Here is an 18,785-nt window from a genome sequence, read left to right as displayed (position 1 = left end):
CAAAACGAGGAACATTTTCAATAAAATCCGTGTGTTATTATAAAAAATTGAAGGTATTATTTGTGCTATTTTCAGTCAGGCATTCATACCAAACACCTAACGTTTACCGTAAATGACAACAAAAAGGCGCACACATCCAGGAGGCGCACTGACAGTTCCTTGGGAGCGTGTTCTAATGGAGATGGATACATGGCACCTCTCTCAGGTAAACCTAAAGTGACACTTTTTTATCTTTTCCTAAATGAAGAGATGCTTAAATATTTTACACGGTGTGCATTCCTACAAACTGCATGTACTGCCTGTACACTGACGTGTGAAAATCTGCTTGCAGAGATTTGAAACTTAATGGAGACAGGCCAACTACACAAGGATTTGCAGGCCTGCAGGGCAATCTTGTATTAGGAGAAACTTCAAAGATTTAGTCCAAAGTATAGTGGAGCACACGGATTTAAGGCAACAAACTTTATTAGAGGACTAGTGCGTCTTCATCAGAGTCAAACAGTACAGAGACTCACAATCTCTTAAAGGGGACATATTATAAAAAAGTGAGATTTTCATGTTTTTTTTTATTATAAAGCAAGCTTAAGTCCTATATAAATACTGTGAAAGTATCGATACACTCAATCCACAGGGAAATACACACAGCCCGTATTCAGAAACTGCATTTGAAACAACCTGTCAGGATTTATGTCCATTTGTGATGTCACAAATATACAATATTTAGACCCTTTACGCAGTTTTAAACGTAAACATTCTAAATGTGTCCCAGTTTATTACTGGTTGCAGTGTATGTGAATGTCATCAACTGACAGGAAGTACACATGGACCCAAGCTGTTGCCTAACAACGCAATCCTGTTGCAATTCTGTTGCAATTCCGTCAAAATGCGCTAAAACGGAGCGTTTAAGACAGAGGGTAAATCAGGCATATTCAGGCCAACAGTATGAGGAAAATAACGTTGTTTTTTTAACATTACAGCATGTAAACATGTTCTAGTAGAAACACAAAATACAAGTATGAACCTGAAAATGAGCATAATATGGGACCTTTAAATAACCTCCCCTAACTGGGAACTAATTCAGCACAGGCTGGAAAAATATGGAGGGGACAATACACTGCATGTAGGCAGGGTTCACAGTTATGCGAAAGTTCAGAGAAAATGAAAAGTAAATATATAATAAGCTATTTATGACATTACATCAGTAACCACGTCCATTCAAATGTATCAACAAATATTAGTAAGAATAATCAAGATTTAATAAGATTCAATGATTTATTACCATGTCATGAAACTGATTGAATTTTTCTTGGTCTGTGGGTAGCTAAAAAAATACAACAAATACACATCAACAATACAATACAAATGCACATCAGCATAGACATATCAAACATACTCTAGGAAGATAAATAAAATAAACATGAAAGCATAAACATGACAATATTCTTACAGAGTAAATTAAAACACAAGTGTCTGGTGCATTAAGACACCCACTAGGGGACACAGTTTAAGTTATAATAGTAATAAATACGTTAATAAATGTGCCCTCTCTCCCGGTTTATGATAAGAATTCCGTATTAGGGGAGTGTTATTTAAGATATTTAGATATTACATTGTTTTGATACAAGTATTTATTATTCTTATATTACTATATATACTTATATTTTTGATACATTTAAATGGACACGGTTACTGATGTAATGTCATAAATGACTATTTATATATACTTTGCTCTTTTTATTGTTATATAATTGTGAACCCTGTCTACATGCAGCTTATTGTCCCTAAGAGAATGTGAGGCTTTGTGCTGTTTGACTCTGATGAAGACGCACTTGACGTTAATCCTCTAAAAATGTTTGTTGTCTTAAATCTGTGTGCTCCAGTATACTTTGACCAAATCTCTGAACTCTCTCCCGATATAATGTGAATGTGTGTGACAAAATGATGCAGTTGCTGCATGATAATGTAACTGAACGGGCATATTATTTCTCAAAGTTTTCCAAAATATAGTAGTGTATTCATGTGCAGGGTGTAGATTTTTTTTCACAGCTTTGTAGGCTAAATGAAAGAAGTTAGGAACTTTTTTCAGAGTGTACATTTTGATATCGTTTTTATTGCAGGTTTGGTTTTCTGAGTCTATACAGTAATTTATGTATGCATTGCTGTCTGGCAACCAGATGTCAGTCCTGGATGTCTGACCCTGCAAGAAGCACAAGAATGCACCTGGACTTTTAAATCAGTCTGCGCTTTCAGCTGCATAACAATAATGTAACTTTGACTAAAATGTCAATCATCGTGTTTAGGTTACTAAGTTGGTATGGCAGGCTATACATGAACAGGATTTGCAGCAAATTAGTTAAAAGACAAAAACATTGTCTTTTACGATTATTTCATACAGAAATTAATGCAGCATAATACAAACGTATGTCATGTTTATGGTTATTCGGACAGCGTGTGTAACAAGGCAAACAAGAATTTAGAGCCAAGTGTTTGAACCTGGTTAACACTGAACTAATCACACTCAAAAATGTGTGCCAAATGATTTAATTATGGCTGGATTGTCGGGCCAGAGTGGCAGCATTTCTAAGCGGTGTCATTTTCAGAGGCACCATTTTCATCAAAGTGTGAAAATCCTGAGTGTCACTCAGTAGCCACATCAAGCTGTTCGCCGCTCTCATCAATCCAAACAGAAAGCAGGAAGCAGACGTGTTCAGTGATATTCTGGCTTTGAATGATTACACAGCTGAATAGTGATGGATGGGCCTGCAGACTGTACAGATATCTCTTCAAGTCTGATTGTGCTGGTCCAATCAGAATGAAATTCTCCTGGGGAGGTTATTAGCTAAAGTATCATCAATTATCAGAATCATCACAATCACAATCAGTTTCTGCAAACCACGGATACGTTGAATGCCGATGTTTCGGAACCAAAATTATGTTTCATATCAGCCTTGTATAACGCTTGCAGAAACGCAATGCCACGTGGTTAACGTTGTGAAATGATTGGTTAGGCTTAGGCAACAAAACTACTTGGTTAAGGTTGGAAAAAAGGTCATGGTTTGTGTTTAAATAATAATGTAACAATGTAACGTAACAACCGTAACAACGCAACAAAACCACTATAGATAGGTTTAGGAAAGAAATACATGGTTGTGATTAAAACTACTACAGTACCGAAGGTACCATACGATGCCGGTAATGTTCATTGGTTGTGATGTGACAGTAAGGAAAATGTTCCCACCGGTTAATACACTTGTGACAACACCGGTGTTACCGATTACACCGGACATTTTACAAGAAAAAATGACGGTCAACATGTGCAGAGCGCTGACTCTGATCTGTACCGTCGGGTGGCGGTGTGTCTGGCCTCTCGGGTAGCGGTTTTGCTGCGGGGCTCCGCTGCGGGGGTCTACCGCTGCTCCGTGCACACCGGCTGTGACGGCTCCATCCGCCTCGCGGCGATTACCTCATTAACATTATGGTTCCCTTATAGCATTGGGATTAAACGTGAAATATTGCCAAATAGGTGCGTTTGCTTTTCGCTTCGACAATAAATCCTCTGCCTCCTGCTCCTGCTACTCTGAGCTGAAGGACCAGATGCATTCACGGTCAGTATGTAGTGTCCGTCGTCTGACTATCGATTGATAACATGCCGCTGATACGCCAAAATGAACAAAATGGGTCAATTCTTTTTATTTATTACTTAAAGGCTACATGCCTCTGTTTTTTTGTAATGTTCAAATGTTTTTAATAAAAGAGTACGTGTTGAATTGAATGGGATTTATTGTTGTTGTTTTTTTTTACCGTGGTATCGAGAATCGTGGAAATTCACTGCAATTGATATCGACTAATAGATTTCTGGTATCATGACATCCCTAGAACACGGATGAAAGCCTTGTGTTTGTTGGACACATAAACCTCCCCTCCCGCCCGCCCGGTGTGTGTCGTTTCGCAATTTAAACTATATCACTTGCTCTAACCAAATGCAAAAATGTTGACATTCAATATATCCCTGGTTTGCAGAAACGTCCAATACCAAAATTTTTTATGGGTGACTGACCTGGGCAAATATGTGTGTGATGTCCACTTTTCTGCTCTGACTCATATGGAATGAGTATTTAAGAAACACATACTGTATATGTGTATTATTGCTGAACTATTTGGTTTAAGGAGAGGATGGCGAGGACCCCGGACAAGAGACTGAATGAACATCAGAAACAGAAAACCTCAACCGTCTGTGAAGAACAAAATCGACCACAGCATCGACGGAGAGGAGGTCAAAGGTCATCGAACGGAACGGCCAGAGAAGGATCAAGGAAGCTGCTGTGAGATCGTGAGATGCACTTGAAACCTCTGAAAGCTAGTAAGTGGGCTGTTTAGCTTTGATTCATATTATGAAATTTGATAATTACATCTCAAAAACATATGGCAAATCACACATACATATTTAAATGTAGAATACAAGTCCATGTTGCAGAGATACTACCCATGTGAGTTCAACTCTGTGCCACCAACAGAGAGAGAGAGAGACAGTGAGGATGATGCAGTGTAGGCAGTGGAATGACAGCCGGTTAAAGAGAATTGGAGCAGACTTATTATGATGACTCAGAGTTACAGTGCAGACACCTCTGGGATTTCAGTGGTGGGTCTTCCCCAGAAAGAAGAACAAATGCAGAGGAAGATGTGGCGCTGGAAAAAGAACAAAGGGAGACATCTTTTACGGTAGCATATGAAAAAAGGGACGAGGAGGGCTGTGGCATAATGAGAAAATATATCTTGTAGAATCTTGTTTGCAAGTAAATTATTTTTATAGACAACATTTAGGTCTAGACATTGAATATAAAGCAGACAAGATCCTTTACAATTGGCATGAAAATAGTGACTTAATTCAGCATATTCAGGACAAAGTAGGACATTTTAATGAAGCAGTCAGATTGAAGTTTCTCGCCTGATCTTATTCTCGTTGATCATAGAGAGAGGATTACATAATCAGGGGGAGGTTTTGCTTTTTCAGACTGTCTGAATCCGTCATTGTGGTAAAGAAGAAATATTTGCTTTGAAGCAGAAAGGCTAGACAAAAAAATATGACAGTTGTCCATCATCCTCTTTGAGGAGTCCGTTCAAAATGCAAAATACACTGACTGCATTCAGTGCATTGAGCAGCTTCCACTGAAAGAGCTTATTAACATACCAAAAGCAGGTCTCGTGGGTGGAGAGAGAAAAATTACAATTACCTGCAGAAGTATAATCAATGCTAATACTGCTGCGAGTGTGCACACACGCACACAACAAACAGGCATGCACAGATGCAGCAGGTGTGTAGTACATGCATAATACATGTGCTTGTGTTTGCATACAACAGACATCTTTTTACTGTCGGAAAGGTCACGGATGATGAACCATGTGTATTATTTCTCACTGGATCAACAGAAATATTGACATAATCTCACCCTCAGGGAAAGAATGCAGGCGTCATGGTGACCCAGTGAGAAAAAACAAAGCATCATTGGTAAGTAAAATGAACTACTGTTGGAGAAGTCTTTGACTTACAAACACATATCACTCTCTATTTATATGTAGGACATTCTGTTGCTACAAATACTCTGCAACACCCCCTCAGTAATCCCTCTGAGTTCCAGTTTGTTAGATTTTTGTGTGCCACTTTTTGATTGAGCGGTTTTCTGTTTCTTGGCCACACAATATCAGCCAGCATTGCTCATGTAGATAGCTTTTAAAGCTGTGCAGTTGACCTGAGAGATATATATTCAAGATACAATGTAGATATCTGTAAGCCTAAACTTTTATTTCCTGTCATTCATTTCCTGACCTCACCTCTTTCCCCACCGACGACGTCAGGCTCGATAAGCCGCATGTTGCCGGCTTGTATTGGTTAATAATAGACATTTTGGTTCCTCGATTTCCCTTCAGCTAAAATATAGCCCCAGCAAAGTCTGCTGCTCCAGACAAAGAGGTGGTTCATAATTAAGGCATTAATAATAAGGAGCCCCTAACCTCTTAGCAGCCTGCTATTTTTAATAGCAGGGAGTTAAGATTGGATTTAAAGCCCGGGCTTAGCTTATCAAGAAGTACCTGCAACGCTGGAGGGTATCAGGAGGGCAAACCATTTCTCAGTTTGATCAAAGAGAATCAGTAACCAAATTTCTAAAAATAGTATACTGTATATAGGATGAAAATCAAGTATGAGAATTAACTGAACGCTATAAAGCAGTCTCCATCATTGCTTCTTTCTCCTGGCTTGCATAATGGCCCTTAGCATTTACATCCCATACTGTATTACCTACAATCTGCACATACTCAAACTCACTCTGTGTTATTCGAATATTTGGTTATCAGTATAAAACAGGGTGAACCCTTACTATTGCTTATTATTTATTTGTCTTGTATTAGGAAATCTGCAATTGCACGCTGTGTGTTTGTGTATGTGAGAGAGAGAGTCGCTGGCGGCAGTATCTTTTTATTCTAGCAGTGGGGGTACAGCAATATTACGTAAGTTCATTGGTTTTGTTCATAGCAACAACATGATTGCTCAATTGCACTGAATCCAACATAATAATATACTCTCAGTGTTATGCTGTTACAGGGAAATTAATGTGCAGCAAACTATGTGCCTCATCCACCAATATATTCACAAGTTTTTTCTTAAATTGGTTCTTGAGAAAGGTCCAAAGAAAGGTCTACGACAGATTTATGACATGTTCTAAAAGAGGACCTATTATGCTTATTTTCAGGTTCATATTTGTATTTTGGGTTTCTACTAGAACATATTTACTTGCTTTAATGTTCAAAAGCACTTTATTTTTCTCATACCAGCTGTGCTGCAGCACCTCTTTCACCCTCTGTCTGAAACGCTCTGCTCTGATTGGTCAGCTGACCCAGCTCTGTTTTTTTATTGGTGAACCAAACCAAACTCTTTGGACTTCGCTCTGCTCTAACTAGCTTTGTTTGAAGGTGTGCCAAACCATCGGCAGGTATTATGCAAATGTATTACTTGGTGACATCACCATGTTACAGAAGAAAAGGCGGGACTTCAAGCAAGGTGTTTCAGGCAGTTCAGGAGCAGTGTTTCTGTGGGGGACAGTAGCTCACTTTGGCGTGGACTTTGGGCTTTGTAACTTTGCAGACCTTTTACATGCACAGAAAACTATATAACACACTAAAGGAACAAAAGCATAATAGGTCCCCTTTAAACCACATAGCTGTTTGTACCTGTGTTCTTATAAGGATGAATCCCATTGTTCTTGTAAAGTGAATGCCAGTTGATCCTAATTAGCCATAGAAAGGTGCCGTGTGCACACACAGAAATTGAAAAGAAAAGTTGAGAGAATTAAGTCAAGATGCCCAAATAAACGTTTAAAGACCAGACTCAGAACGTAAAAAAAAACCAACATAACAAACTTCAATAGTTCTGAAGTGGATGTACTTCTGCATGAAGTGAAGGGCAAACAGGCTGTCATATTTAGTAATGTCAGTAGTGAATGTAAGATAACACAAAAAAGATGCTTTGGATGCTGTTGAAGTGTTATTGTAGAGTTTATCTATTTAAAAAAAAAAGACCATAATGCATGGAAAATAATGAAAAATGTATTATTATTTATTTAAATATATAATAAATGATAAAATATAATTGTAATTTAAATCCTATATTATAGAACTGTACAATTGAAGAAAATGCAATAACTAGTTATTTAGCACAGAAATGTCAGCACTCAAATGTGCGTAAGTCTTGAGAATGCGTAAATTCTGTTCTTATGTAAGACCAAATAATAATGAGGAAAAACTGCGTAAGTGGGTTTAAAGAAGAAATTCTTCTCAAGAATGGTTGGTGAATAAGGCCAATGTGATTAAAAATGTCACTAAATTATGCTTAATGTTATTGAAGACACGGATCCAGTACAGTAGATATTATTCATAAATCTGACACTATTCTCCTCTCTGTTCCTCAAGCTCACTCGGTCTGTGAGGTTTAACTGACAACTCTTTAAAATCTCTCCACAAATAATTTTTCATAGTGACAAAAATGTAACATGTTTTCCACGGATGTCAGTTTCTGTCAATGAAAAACTCACAGTACAACTGAACGACTTTAGCACATAGGCTTAAATAACCATGTCTAATAGAGATTTTTCTTCTCATAGTTGTCATAACGCCAGTGTTACATTTTTATGCATTTGTATTATCTGGTTGATTTAACACTCAAAACATCTAATCCTCTAAAGCTGTCATGTAGACACCACTTTCACTTGTTGTGCCGCTGAGTCTCTACATCAAGTTCTGTGTTCAGCTCAGTCTGTTTGAGGAATGAGTGACTTGTTTGCATAGTGGAGAATCTGAAACTGTCAAAACTGAAAATTGGCAACAAATTCTTGGTTGTGTGTTTTTATTCTTTGATCAGATATTGTTTGTTTTGATGGAGGAATACAACCAATCAGAGCCGAGCTGGAGTTTGCCGTTTCTGAGCAGCTGTCAATCACTCGCGAACTCCGATAAAACGGTCAAACTACGCAGTGCTTTACTGTAATGCCTATTTCTCACCTCAAATGTTTTCAGAATCATCTTGTAGTGTCCTGTTTATCTGTAAAATGAGAAAGTGTGTGACCTTGCAGCCATGCTGAGATCAGTTGAGGAACTACTAAGCACCGCCCACCAGCCGGAGCACAGCCAATAGGAACGCTCAATAGGAAAGCTCTCTCTGAAATGACCTGTGATTGGCTAAAGTCTCCCGTCACGGGCTAGTTTTTCGCAAGCCTGAAAACAGAGCCATGAGGAGCTGCAGAAGTCTAGTTTTCTCTCAGAACACTTGAATTACAATATGCTGAAAGGTTATTATGGAATTTTTGCTCAATGATGCCCAAAATATATTGGTCCTCCTTAATTTAATATCAAACATGATGATGAATAATTATCTGTGTTGCAAAGAGACCTCAGGAGACAATCCCCCGTGTGTCACTCTTCTAATGTTTACTCATTTTACATAATCCCAAGCATACTGAGCTGTAATTAAATCTAAGCTGGGGAATAAATTGCCTGGGCTGTGTCGACACAGAGAGGGCACGATAAGCAAAATGTGACACGGTTACATGGCATGTTGTTTGTATACAGTGAATAAGTCCCTGATAGACCACATTGCTCCAAAGTCTGATGAATTTATTTAACCTTCCTGTTGCTAATGCATTCCCCAAATGCTCCTCAGTAGACAAGTCATCATCCTGGTAGCACACTGAGCTCAAATAAAATGAATCACAGATGCAAGAGGCCAAATATATATTATACAGCGTATCATTAAAACACACACACACAGTTACCACAGTCTAATGATGCATGACAGAATAATTTAGTTAGGTGAATGCACTGTGAGTTTAGGAAATGAAAACCAGCAGGGGAAATAGAATGTTTTTATTTATTTCATATTTTCGTTCAAACACCATTTTACATCAGTAATGTACTCTAATGTACGCCCTCGATGGCTGACGATTTTTCTCTGTAAAGAAGTTACATTTATCTACCAGCATGACCCCGACTCCTCACGCACGGCGCGTATTTATAATCTGCAGTCAACTGCATATCATTTCTACCGACAGGACTGGCGCTCAGGTAGCAGGCGAGTAAAAGAGGTTGTCAACGTGATGTCAAGACAAAACACATTAAAGGGCAACACCCGAGAGCAGAGAAGCATCCATTTAATTACATGCTTCATTCAGAAAGGATGGGATGTTGCTAAGTAGATCTCCCGACCGGTTTGGAAAAGATGCATGAATAGCCAGAAGTGAGGAGAAGATTGATGAAGGACAATGTGATGCTTATGCAGCGTAAACTGAAGAGAAGTGTTAGGAGAGAAGAAAACAGAAGACGGCAGTCAGACATCAAGAAGGGTGGTGAAAATGTGGAGAGGTTGTGGTGTTTGTGAATGTGTGTGTGTGTGTTCAGCCTCATTTTTTGAAAAAAGGGTGTTGATGCTGTATGAAAATTGTACAGAAATATCCTTAAACCTGCATTGGGCAGAAAGTTTTTGGCATCATTGGGCGAAAATTCAATAATAACCTTTCAGCATATTGTAATTCAAGTGTTCTGAGAGAAGACTTCTTCTAAACCTCCTCATGGCTCTGTTTTTAGGCTTTAAAAAATGGCCAATCACAGGTCATTTGCAGGTCTGATCAAATATGAATCAATATTCTGTTACTGTAATGCCTACTTCTCTCCTCAAATGTTTCTGAAAGATGTAAAGCTGTAAAATTAGAAAGTTTGCTCCGGCTGGTGGGCGGTGTTTGGTATTTCCTCAACTGATCTCAACATGGCTGCCAGGTCACAACTTTTTCATTTTACAGCTAAACAGTACACTACAAGATGTTTCTGAAAACACTTGAGGCGAGAAATAGGCATTACAGTAACAGAATATTGATTCATATTTAATCAGCGCTGCCTAGTTTGATTGTTTGATCGGAGTTTGCCAGTGATTGACAGCTGCTCAGAGACGGCAGGCTCCAGATCAGCTCTGATTGGTTGTTTTCCTCAGACAGCCATCAGGAGCACCGGAGGACACAGAGGCACATGATTTTTTTTTCAGATTACCTGTCTCATGCACTACAGTCAGGATATAATGACAATAAATAACTTTTTATAATCATATTTACTCCAATTCTACCCACTGCAGCTTAAATCATATAACACAAGTTACATAAACATTGTGTGTTTGCAATGTACAAAGTATGAATCCTATATGGAAAGTTTTGCTTCTTTTTCACTTGCTTTATCCCACCCCATCATCGCCTCTCAAGCTCCCCTCCTCCTTTTCTCACCCTTTTCGTCAAGTGTCTTTTTAAAAGTTTCCTCGCTGACGTGCTGCCACGGCTCTCCAGATTTAGCACCACACTTCTCTCCTGTCTCTCCTCATCTTCACAAGTCTGCATCCAATTTGTCATTTACCATCTTTCTGTCACCCTTGTCCTTACTCAAAGATTGGAATCGAATGTGCTGCTGACAGTTGAAGCAGCCTCCCATTGCAGTCGAGCTTAATAGCATTAAGGTGGCTTTACCTGTGTGTTTCCTTCGCTTCAAATTCTCCTAGGTTAACCGAAAGCACCAACAATTACAGAATCCATACAAACTAGACCATTATATGAGGTGGATAGCTCTCAAGAGGTTTTGAGAAGCAGTGGCAACTCATGAAATTGATCATTATTATTACCAACCTTTTAAACTATAAACTCTTCCAGTATTTTGTGTATGTGCCTACTGCTCATTGTTATTCCCCCAAAAGTGCATAGAATAGATAATATGTATTTGTGTAAGTGTGAGCATGAGCAGTGCATCTATTTGTGTCTCAGCTGCCTACACTACAGAAGATGAGGCCCTAAAGCACTAATAAGAGCGCCTACGATTACCTTCTTCTGTCACTCACACTCTTCCAAACATAGCCCACTATATTTAGACAAGGAAAATCAGTGTTTCTGCCAGAAAACAGTGTACCACAATCAATGCATGATTGGCATCTCTAACAAGGTAAGTAGGTATTTTGAAGCCAAAGCTGTAAAATGTTTTCAGTTTATTCACTGGATTTTGAAAAGCCGCCCGTAATCCTTAAGGGTTGCAGAATTCCGCCTACGCAGACGATCATTCAATTTACTTCAAATAAAGAAAATCAATAGGAACTGCAACCAGTGCTTTTGTTCTTACCTGACTCATCAGATTCATTTGAGAGTGGATAGTCTTTGTGAAATCAATACTAACCTGCTTAGCGGGTATCATTTGTTATGCTGCAAGGAGCTTTTTTTCCCTCCAAGTTTTGTGTTTAAGACGGCTCTGTCTAATCAGTGCAAACTAAGTTCTGCATTTTTTTAGTGGCCACAGTCTAAACCTGCCAAATATGCTCTAAAAAGTAACTTTTAATTAAACAACTGCTTTTATAAGTGAAAGAAAAGGGCACTCTCCTCTGCAGGATGTCAGTGACATTTAAAAATTTAAATAGATTGATTGCCAACATATCTTCCTTTAATAAATCTCTCTTTTTCAATTTGCCAGGACATTTCAGTCTTCCAGCCACAATGATTTTGTTGAAGCATTTGCTTGATAAATAGAGCATTACTGTGCATTACAGCTGTGAAAAAAATCTGTAGGTTTTGAATGAAAGTTCAGTGTTCAGACCATAGACTGTAGGCCTATATATAGATGGATGACTTCCACTTCCTCCCACTGTACAAAAGTGAAGCCAAAATATCCCGTATATAGGAGGTGCCATCTTCACATTTTGACGTCATTTGGAGCCAGTCTGCGAGGTCCAGAAACAATCTTTGGGAAAAATGTATTTGACGTGTACTTTGACTTTTTAGTTTGGCCCATGTCCCATCAGCTAACATGGAGGAGGCGGGATTTATGACCTATACTGCAGCCAGCCACAAGGGGGCAATCAAGATGTTTTGGCTTCACTTTCGGGGAGCTGTCATGTCGTCCATCTTTATATTTAGTCTATGGTTCAGAGTCCATCAGCAAAAGGCTGGTAATCATCCCAAAACAAAACATAAAAGAAAACCACAAAAACAACCAAACAAGCAAACAAAAATAGTAAATATCTGTATGGATTATTATTCTGAGATAGCAAAGACATAGGATTTACATGCCTAAAACATTGTGGCCATTTAAACTCTTTGGTGAACTGCATATTTGGTTTGTTTACTTCAAGAAAACAGATTGACTTGATGAAATTGCAGCTCGTATACCTTTAATGTATAATATTATGCAAGCTCATGCAAAGTTACGCATGAAGGGCTGGGAACTTAACATTTGATGAGAAACTTAATGGTCTTTGTGGGGAATAGGTTTGTTGGAGCAGAAAAGAAAAAGATAAAAAATACAACAACACTGAAAACAATACAATAAGGTTTACAGTGTCATTTAGTATGAAATCCCTATTGGTTTCAGAGATATCTCACAGTTGACACATTTCTATGATAACACATGTATGCAGTACAGAGAGCTGCAAATTTAGAAGATATGTATAAGCAGGATGTGGTTATTACAAAGTAAGCATGCAAAATAGTTTATTCTCATCTTTAATCTACATGTATCAGCTCACGGGGCCTACAGAGAAATGCTGTACGGGGGTGTCTTCTCATTGTCGGATGGATTCTTAGTCCAGTTTTTGTGGTGATGGACTGGTGACGACATCTTATGGCTAAGTATCTGTGTTTAGCTCTAATCTGTCTGGCACTAACGTCTCTCCATCCTCAGCCATGTAACCACTAGCCAGTCATTGCAGATGGCCAATGTCCTGTCTCACACACTCCAAATATCTCTCTCTTACACACACACACACATGCTCACAACCATATAGGCACATGCTTTTCTACCACTCATTAGCTTGGGAAATCATTTCCATGTCGCCGTCATGCTCGTAATTAATTTCCTGGATGTCATTCTGTTGAGTCCGCCTGTTACTCTCTGGCCGCAGGCTTTTTTTGTTTTCAGTATGTGCTCTGATGCCATGTGGTTGAGTAAGATGTTTCTGCACTAATGCAACCAAAGCAATTTACTGCACATTTATCATATTTGACGTGAAGTTAATATGGTTCTTGTCGGACAACATGCACCAAATTGTCAGAGGGGGCCAGGGGACTTGTCAGAGCCTGTCATCGAACGTAATTCTTGACAGGTAACATGTGGCAGAGCTGCAGATTTCAGGTGAGGAAGAGGCTTGAACTTGAGCTGTGTCAGAGATGCTGTAGATGGATGCAGCCCAGGGAGGAGGGGAACTCTTTATGTCTTGTCTTCCAACAGGTTATTTGCTTGTTATCAGCATCGTGAATGACAGTTCAGGTGTTGCCGTGGTGAATTTTGATTCAACAGACGCAATTAGAAACATGTGAAGGCAGAGCTCCTCTGTTCCAGCTACTGTAGAGAGGATGAAACAGAGATGAAAGGCAGGGTCAAGCAGCACAGCAGTGCAGAGCGCACATCAAAAACATTGTGGTGCAAATTGTTGCTAAAAATTACACAAAGCACCTGAAGTGCATCAAACTATTAACTGTTCCATGGCTGTATACCTCACTGTTGGACAAATGAAAAGCTGTTTATATTTATAGCAGCTAGCTGACACTCGTTTCCAGCATAGACTGTGTATAAAAATTGGATGTAGTCACCGTGACATCATCCATTTTTTTGTGGACTGCCGTTTTGAAGCCTCGAATTTGGCATTTTGGCTGTCGTCATCTTGTTATTTTGCAACCAGAAGTGACATGAGAGGGTGGAGCTAAGTACAGCCAAACCTTGAAAAGGACATGTTTAGGCAACCAAAATTACAATTAACTTTCATGAGCTGAAAACACACTGTGAAAGGGTTAAAGTTAAGTTATAAGACAAAAACACAGACAACTCCCAGACCGGAAAACGCCGTGGTAGCGACCTGTCAATCACAAGGTAGCCACGCCTAAAAGCATCCCCTGCTTTATGGTCTATTAGACTCTAAATGGAACCATGATTTACTAAATGAACATCATGCAGTATTGAAGAAGACTTAAAACTAGCGATTGATGCCATAAACTCATGTTTAAAATGTTTACTGAGGTAATAAATCAAGTGAGAAGTAGGCTCATGCTGCTGTACACTGCAAATTTCCCCACTTTGGGACTAATAAAGGAATATCTTATCTTATCTTAATTCATAAACTTGTATACAATCAGAACAGAGGAGTCACCCCCTGCTGGCTATTAGAAAGAATGCAAGTTAAAGGCACTTCCACTTCGGCTTCACTTTTCAGAACCGGAGGTTGCTGCCTGGTTTTCAGAGGTATCTCATTGGCCCTGTTCAGACCTGGTATTAACATGCGTCCTCAGTGATCGGATCACAAATGGACAGCTTTAAGTAAGTCTGTTCATACCTGGCATTAGAATGCGTCTCCACATGCTTCTTCAGTGGCCACTTGTGATCCGATCTCACTTCCCCGCTCCATATGCAAATAAACATGCAGTAATCACATGGCTAATACAGCAGCCGTTGTGACGTAATATTAGATGAATGTCAGTAGTAATATCCTTCATATTGTGAAATGTTATTGTACCGGCAGTCCCCGGGGACATCCGCGCCACCGGCACTGCTGCTTTTGCCAGACAACAGTGGGGCACATTGCTCCAGAGAGCCGGGGAGGACAGAGAACAGACGGGCGGGTGGTCGGGTGTCAGCTCCGTGCAAAGCAGCGAAAAAAAAACACAAATACATCTCTGACGGTATGATAATAATGCACTTCCCGTGCCTAGTCTGTAGATATGTAGCCTATAAACAAGATATATTTTAACAAAATACAGTTGTACCGACAGGATACAGTAGAGCACAGAGGCTGTTTCCATGCTGACAGGCGGCCGTATCTGCCTGTTTATTCACCTGAGGGGCGCTGTGATCCTGCGAATCCCAGCTGGACATCAGATGAGTAGGCGGTCCTTAATGTGGCCCAGGACGCATTCGCGTACACACTGCTAAAATAATGTGGTCATATGTGGCCCAGACCAACTCTGAATGTGGTCTGAAAGATCCAATCTCAATGCGTCCTCAATGCGTCTTGAGTGTGTTCCCACCTGTACTTAAAGCCGTCCACTTGTGATCGGATCACTGAGGACGCATGTTAATACCAGGTCTGAACAGGGCCAATGAGTGCAACTGCAATCGCAGTAGTTGAAAATAATATAAGAAATATTTTGAAATAGCACAGGGCAATGTGACACTTCAAAATGAGGTTCGATAAGATGTACAATGTCTGAGGAATGAGTAAAGAACAAATCAGAAACATGTTTATTAGCAATGAGCTGTCGGCTTGTTGCCTATATATTCATTTAATTAGCAGTTAGTTTCTGACTTGTTCCTTACTCGTTATATGAAACTATTCAGGATTTGGGGCCCTTGTTGTAAAGTGTAACCCAGGATTTCATTGTCAGAGGGAACAGAGAAGGAGGATTTGGGAGTTGTAGATGTGATTCAGTGGAAGCGGAGGATGTTGCATCGAGATGAGTTTTTCTGTGTACAACAGAAGATGAAGGTCAGCCTTACTGTCCTGACAGTGGTACAGTAGGACGACAGGAGCAAAGCACTGATGTAACTGCTGTGCAAGCTTTCAGCTGTCTTGTATACCATTGGAGAAAGGGATTTTAAGTTAGCAATTCAACATTACACAATATAGCAGACACCTGCTTTAATTATTTCAGTGTAGTTCCACGTAACCTCAAGGGGATGTGTGTATATTTTTAATGAGACACAGGAAATATGTCTCTACATTAGCTGCTTACTCTATTTTAAGTGCATTTCCAACGGTAGCAGTTTGATTAGTTACAGCTCTTGTTTATTTTATCCACCTAAAAACTTACTGAAGAAGGGTTCTAGTTGAAATGTCGTTCGTTCCGCAGAACAACATTCCCCAATACTGATCCTCTAAACCACAGTTCGTCTTAATTAATGCCTCTAGTTCAGCTTGTCTGCATAATTGCCGATAAGTAAACCGCTTTAACATCAATCAGTTTTCATGCTTTGCTCTTGTTTGTGCATACCGAGGCGTGATCTAATGCAGGGAAAGAATGATAAGATACTTATGCTAAAACTTAGTAGGAGGGAGAGGTGATGATGGAGAGAATGGAAAGCAGTTAATGTTGTGAAGCTGGTGGAGATCAGCCTGCTGTTTTCTGGCACCAGGGTGTCAGCACAGAGTGTACCAATGGCCTCCTTCAGCAATCACAGGCTTAATGGATGACTGGCCTGGGAAACTGAATTGAAGTGTTGGAGGTCTGACTCAGGATGTGCCTGTCTCACACACACACACTGGCACACGGAGGGGTATAGTGGGATTTCAAACAGCTTTGGTCCCCTAAAGGACAACTTGATCTTTCAGAAGACAATTGAGCATTAGTTTTTGCACAGCACATGGTGGATGGCAGCATTTTGCAAATCCAAAAGTGACGTGGGTCATTAGGGGCCTACTACGTTGTGAAAGTGAAACTTAAAAGCAAACAGAATGAAAGGTCACTTTTTGAACACAAACAAAAAGGTTTTTTTAGGTTAAGGAAACATAACTACAACTTCTTTGGGTTTAGGCAATAAAACTACAACTTCTTTAGGTATAGGCAAAAAACAGTTAGGCTTAGGCAATACAACTACAACTTCTTTAGGTTTAGGCAACAAAGCTACAACATCTTTAGGTATAGGCAAAACACTTAGTTAAGGTTAGGGAAAAGCATCGTGTTTTAGGTTAAAATAACTACAAACACAAAGACAACTACACATTTTTGGTTTCCCACGGTATGCAAAATCTGGTCTCCTGGGTGAAAACCCTGTGTTTTGTCTCCCATCCATCGTCCCTGACCTCATTGTACCCAACCTCCACCCTTTATGGAGTTTCACACTGTCTATACTACAGTACCTGACTTCCTCTTTTGCTCCTGTCATAATTACTGTGGTTGCTAGAGGTCGCTGTCATGTTCTTTTATATCTTCTTTCGGTGATCTACTGTGAATAGATGATAAAACCTACTAGTGGGTGTAGTAGGCCCCTACTGACCCACATCTATGGGGCTTATAGCAAATGATAATGCCTATTTAACAGCCTGACAACAGTCTAATTGGTGGCAAAATCTTACCAGCTCTGGTGTTGATGTTGATGTTAGGCAATTTAACTTGGATATAAATACAGCTTCAAGCAAGACATAAAAAAATTATCTACTCATTCTGACTAGATGTGGCTGTATGAATGAATGTCAACTGTATCCACTATGTTGCATATATTGCATGAACTGACAATAGTGAGTGTGCCAGCACCATGTGGGTGTTAGAGACTTATGGCTATTCCTGTAGCAAAGCTGTCACTGCGGCCACCACCGCATCTGTTTGGCTCTAATATAAACAATTTCTTACTCTGAGAACAGAGTAACTGTAAACAAATATGTTAGCCTATCTCCCCCTAAACCAATTTAATTTATGCCATATTAGCTTGTGGTGTTTCTGCTCATCCAGTTTAAGATTATCAGTTTTCTCTTGGGAGTTAGTGGCAGGATCTGGCCCTGTAAATGCATCTTAGTGAAGGAAAATGGGCAATTTGCTGGTCATGATGCAATGTATTCCTCCTCATCCCACCTCTATAATGACAGTGCCAAAATCCCACGCAGTGTTTCTCTCCAATGATGCACAAGAATAGAGAGCGTCTTCCTCCATAACCTTTGCACAATAGCTGCAGTTTTCATTGTGTGAATGCTGATTCAGCACTGTCAAGGTTTGCTCCGCCCAAATAATACTTTCTCTCCAACGAGTTAATACATTTCAACTTCCACATTTGACAGTATTACAGTTTTGCTTTCAGATTTTCTAGCAATATGTTTCAGCTCTTAACTTTTTTGGGTCATGCAGTTCAGCAACTCTGTCAGTTTTACAGTTAGATTTTTCAGGAGTGCAGTATGCATTTCCACTTTAAGATTTATGTATTTCCAGCAATGCTTTGCAATTCATTTCAGCTGTTAGCATTCACACGCATTTTCTGCAGGAAATGCATTTTCTAGTTAATACATAATTCTCCAAACCTCGGCCTTCTGGTCCCCCAAGCTGGCTTATTATAGCAACAAAGTCAATTACAGAAAACTACAGTCAATTATTACAATAATGTGGCCTTAATGATGACAAATCCTTCCCATTTTGCTTTAGTAGTGATATGCACTGCACAGGCTGTGCTAAACTTGTTACAGTAAATCAATATTGGATTAGGTTATTAACTTTATCAAGCGGTAAAGAGAAGAGGTGTTTTATTCTCAATGG

The 18,785-nt window shown here is 39.5% G+C and overlaps 1 protein-coding gene across 4 annotated transcripts in view; it reads left to right on the top strand.

The window, feature by feature from the left end:
• Window positions 1–89: 89 nt before the first annotated feature.
• LOC119475632 (short transient receptor potential channel 4-like) overlaps window positions 90–18,785 on the top strand; it is an 86,054-nt gene continuing 67,358 nt past the window's right edge. For 2 of the 4 annotated variants that reach the window (XM_037748504.1, XM_037748503.1), the window contains exons 1-3: window positions 160–205; window positions 4,021–4,360; window positions 5,454–5,506. The gene's annotated coding sequence lies outside the window, so the exon portion shown is untranslated. Of the gene's footprint in view, window positions 206–3,934; window positions 4,361–5,453; window positions 5,507–18,785 lie in introns of those variants that run through there. The other 2 variants (XM_037748502.1, XM_037748501.1) reach the window with 2 other exon arrangements.

This window comes from Sebastes umbrosus, chromosome 17 (genome assembly GCF_015220745.1).
Source record: "Sebastes umbrosus isolate fSebUmb1 chromosome 17, fSebUmb1.pri, whole genome shotgun sequence".
In the NCBI taxonomy this organism is placed as follows: domain Eukaryota; kingdom Metazoa; phylum Chordata; class Actinopteri; order Perciformes; family Sebastidae; genus Sebastes; species Sebastes umbrosus.
This window is presented reverse-complemented; position numbering and strand designations above follow the sequence as displayed.